Source organism: Chlorocebus sabaeus, chromosome 12, assembly GCF_047675955.1.
Source record: "Chlorocebus sabaeus isolate Y175 chromosome 12, mChlSab1.0.hap1, whole genome shotgun sequence".
Lineage (NCBI taxonomy): Eukaryota > Metazoa > Chordata > Mammalia > Primates > Cercopithecidae > Chlorocebus > Chlorocebus sabaeus.
In genome coordinates, this window is record NC_132915.1 from 88,205,324 (window position 1) to 88,209,861 (window position 4,538).

At 41.4% G+C, this 4,538-nt stretch overlaps 1 pseudogene; it reads right to left on the reverse strand.

The window, feature by feature from the left end:
* Positions 1–3,568: 3,568 nt before the first annotated feature.
* Positions 3,569–4,276, reverse strand: LOC103218934 (large ribosomal subunit protein eL13 pseudogene; annotated as a pseudogene).
* Between the last annotated feature and the right edge of the window lie 262 nt (positions 4,277–4,538).

Sequence of the window (4,538 nt, forward strand, 5' to 3'; positions counted from 1 at the left end):
GGGAGGCCCAGGCGGGCGGATCACCTGAGGTTGGGAGTTTGAGACCAGCCTGACCAACATGGCCTGACCCCTTCTCTACTAAAAATACAAAATTAGCCGGGTGTAGTGATGCACACCTTTAATCCCAGCTACTAAGGGAGGCTGAGGTAGGAGAATCGCTTAAACCCAGGAGGTAGAGGTTGCAGTGAGCCAAGATTGTGCCATTGCACTCCAGCCTGGGCAACAAGAGTGAAATTCCATCTCAAAAAAAATAAAGAAGTCCTTAAGAGACCTACTTTAATGATTCACTGTAAGCACACATAATTATTTTGTCAAGTCTTATGTATTCTTGGATGCTTTTAATGTGCTTTGGAATATTTAAAAATTGTAAATTATCTTGAAGTCTTTAAATATTTACACAATTGATTTCTCTATTTTTAAAAACAAAAGGACTTTTTAAATCAAGGGAAAGTTTAGTACACAGTCCTTTTTTGAATGTTATTGGGGCCAAAATTCATGGATATTGAATACAAAAACAGTTGGGAAAAGGTAATTTCATTCTTTAGAAGGAAAAAGTAGCATGTGAAGGTACAAACTAAGATAGTCAGTGTAGAAAATGTGTTTGACATTTGCTGCCTACATCCAGAATTTTATATGTATGTATGTATGTATAATAGCTTACCTTCTCATCCTCAGTAAATCAACCTTGAAGCTCTGGTTTCTTCTCTCTCACCCTGTATGTGCACGAGAGTACGTGTGTGTTTTGCATATTTTTTCTTTCATTTTGACTGGTTGCCAAAAGTTACCCATATTTTATGAAGCACAGAGAGTGATATGATAAGAGTTCCTTGCTCCATAATTTCTTCGTGCCAGGGAGAGGTGGATTTCTCTCCCTTGTTGTTCATTAATGATGCACGAAGCTTAGACTTTTAACTCTCTCTCATTTTTTCCTCTTCTGTTTCTGAGGAATTTCTCACATTACTTGACATACGTGGTTACATGATAAAGACTAGCCTGCATCTTTTTATCCTGCTGGTATGCTTCCCGAGCAATCTTAGCTCGTCAACTGGCTGGAAAAGCAGCTTCTGTCATTGCAGAATGTCTGTTATATCTTTAAAAGAAAAGAAAGAAAAAATTACCATTACCTGAACATCCACTATCCCTGACAGTGCTGCCACTCTTTCTCACTTCCAGAATGTAGATCCTTTCTCTCCGTTCTGCCAAATAATAGAAAATAGTGATTCACCGAGTCTGATTGAAGCAACTGGCATTGATGATCATACTTCAATATTTCTGTCATATTTGAAGTTAGAATTAATTGATGTGAGATCTTATATTAGCCTTAACTAACTCAAGGTGTGATGTGAACTTACTATTAAGTTCCATCTACTTAACATCCACTCAACATCCAGTCTACCATAAATCTTGTCTTTTACACCAGGTAGCTCCTTCTCAGCCTCCTTTGCTTGCTTTCCTTCATCTCTGAGATCCCTTAGCACTGCAATGAGCCACATTACTCACTCTCCTGGTGATTTCTTCCAGTCCATGGATTTAAATAACATTTATACTTAGAAGATCACTCACACTTCTACCTCCAGCCCCAGACTCTCTCCTAAATATCAGGCTGATATATTTACCCATGTATTTGACATTTACACTTAAATATCTAAACATTTCAAGATGGTATTGGGATATATGTATATGTCCATACTTATCAAGATATTATATACTACATATATGTAAATTTTGGTATATCAATTATACCCCAATAAGACAGATCCAAAACAAAACTCTTATTATCCACAGTATTTCTCATCTTAATAATTTACAAATCTGTCTTTTCAGTTGTTTAGTGCATGTCCCTTGGAATGAGTTTTGACTCTTCTCTTTCTTACAGTTCACTCAATCCATCAGTAAACCTGGCAATTCAATCATCAAGAATGAGATATTTCAAACACCTCTTGCCAAATTCACCAAGCTCAGCCTTGTCCAAGTCACTATAATCACTTGCCTACATAATTGCAATTGCTTCTCAACTGGTCTCTCTACTTCTGTCCCCATTTGTCCATGTCTGTTCTTAACAGTTGGAATCTGGTGAGACATAACACATCTTGCTGCTCCTCTGAGCAAAGCCTCCAACATATTTGCAGTTCATTTGAAGTAAAAAGCCAAAGCCTTTCAGTGAGTAACAGGGCCCTATACAATGCCCCCTACCCACTACCTCTCTGAGTTTGTCTTCTAGGACTCTCCCTCTGGCTTACTCTTCTGCAGCCACACTGCTCTCATCATTCCTTAAAAGTCCCAGGGACAAGCTGTCTGGGGTTTCTGTTGCTGCTGCGCCCTCTGTATAGAAGGCTCTTACTGATGGATATTCACATGGCCTGCTCTCCTATTACCTTCAGGTCTTTGTACAATGTTCACCTTCTCAATGAGGTCTTCTTTGACGATTTTATTTAAAAACAGACCAAGCCCAGCACTACCTAAACTCTTAGAATGAAAACTGTCTGGAAACAGGGATTGTTATCTATTTTATTTCAGCTGTTCCCCAGTGCACAGAACAGTACCCTACAGAAAACACTTGCTCCTTTAATGCTTGCTGAATTAATGAGAATGAAAGCTAGGCAATCTGAGGTCTCTCTTTTTTCTTGTCACTCTCTCTCAATTGTCTATGATCATTCCAATTACTCTGAAAATTCTTTTTCATCCAGAAGTATACTACTATCTTTTTTAGCTCTAGCCTTTTACCTACAGTGCCCTATAGCCTTCAACCCCTCTTTTGATTGGAAATATTTTCAGCCATGAGTAACAAAAATCACATTGAACAGTGACTTAAACAAATGGGGCTTCATTTTTCTTACAGATGTGTTTGAAAGTGAGTGTTAACGCTGACGCAGTAACTCAAGAAGTACTGTGAATTTTGGCTTCGTAACTCTTGTGGCCCTTGTCTCTTGGTCACAAGATAGCTGCAGCAGCTCCAAGAAACGTCTTTCCACGTAGAAAAGGTAGGTTTTTTTGTAAGTATCTTCCTCTAAGCAAGTAGGAAAAGACTTTCTTCAGACTGTCATCCTTCCCTTGGTAGACTTACACTTGTAGCTTTTTGAACATAAATAGGCTCCAACTCTCCGAGGGAAAAAAAAAAAAAAAAATGGTGAGGGTGGTGGGGGAGGATACCTTTTGATAGGCAAAACCTACCATTCTTTATCCCTTACTACTTCCTATTACTTTCTTCTCAGGTCTTAACTCAGGTATTATTTCATGTTGGATGTCCTTCTTGACCGGTCTTCTCCCTTCACAATTCTGGGATAAATGCTCTACTTCTTGGGTCCATAGACCTTGAAGTTGTCTTAGGTCAGTGCTTTAATGCAGAGCTATAAACCTGTGTTCATTTTATGTTCACCCCCTCCACATACAAACACATTATGCATTTCAGCAGAAGGAGGATTTGAGACCTCTGGATAAATACTAAATGTTTGTCATTCACATTTGAATTTGCAGGATCTAGCCCCGATCTACAGAATGAATGGATTTTATTTATTTATTTATTTATTTATTTATTTATTTTATTTTATTTTATTTTATTTTTTTTGACTGATTACAAGTCCCCAGGAGGGCTTTATTTTTTCTTTTCAACATCCTGTTCTGCGGCTTCCTTGGCTCTTTTTGCCCGTATGCCGAAGAGTCGGGCATTGGCACGGGCCATGCGGAGACTAGCGAAGGCTTTGAAATTCTTCTCCTCCTCAGTAATGACTCGAGCTTTCTCCTTCTTATAGACATTCCGGATGGGCATGACCGGTCCTGTCAGCTGGGTGGCCAGTTTCAGTTCTTCAGCAGAACTGTCTCCCTTCTTGGGGGCCGAGGGCTTCCTGGGGAAGAGGATGAGTTTGGAGTGGTACTCCTTCAGCCGCTGCACGTTGGCCTGCAGGGACTCCGTGGACTTGTTCCGCCTCCTCGGATCCACAGAAATGCCGATGGTCCGCGCCACCTTCTTGTGAATGCCGGCCACCCTGAGCTCCTCCAGGCTGAAGCCGCGGCCAGTGCGCACCTTCGTGTGGTACCGAACCGTGGGGCAGCGCACGATGGGCCGGATGGGCCCCGACGCGGGGCGCGGGGCGATGCGGCGCGCCTTGGCTTGCCGGGCCTTGCGTCTGCGGATCTTCCGGGCCGGCTGGTTGAACCACGTGGCCACGCGCCGCTGCCAGTCCTTGTGGAAGTGGGGCTTCAAGATCATGCCATTCTGGCTGGGCGCCATGGCTGCCTATGGCCCTGCGGCTCCTGCGCAGGAAGACAACCGAGCGGAAAATGGATTTTTTTTAAAATGAAGGATTTTTTCTCTTAATGGTCTTTAAAATCAATTTTAATGTTAAGTATTTTTTTTTCTTTTTATTATTATACTTTAAGTTCTAGGGTACATATGCACAACGTGCAGGTTTGTTACATATGTATACTTGTGCCATGTTGATGTGCTGCACCCATAAATTCATCAGCACCCATCAACTCTTCATTTACATCAGGTATAATTCCCAATGCCATCCCTCCCCCCTCCATGCTCTGCATAATAG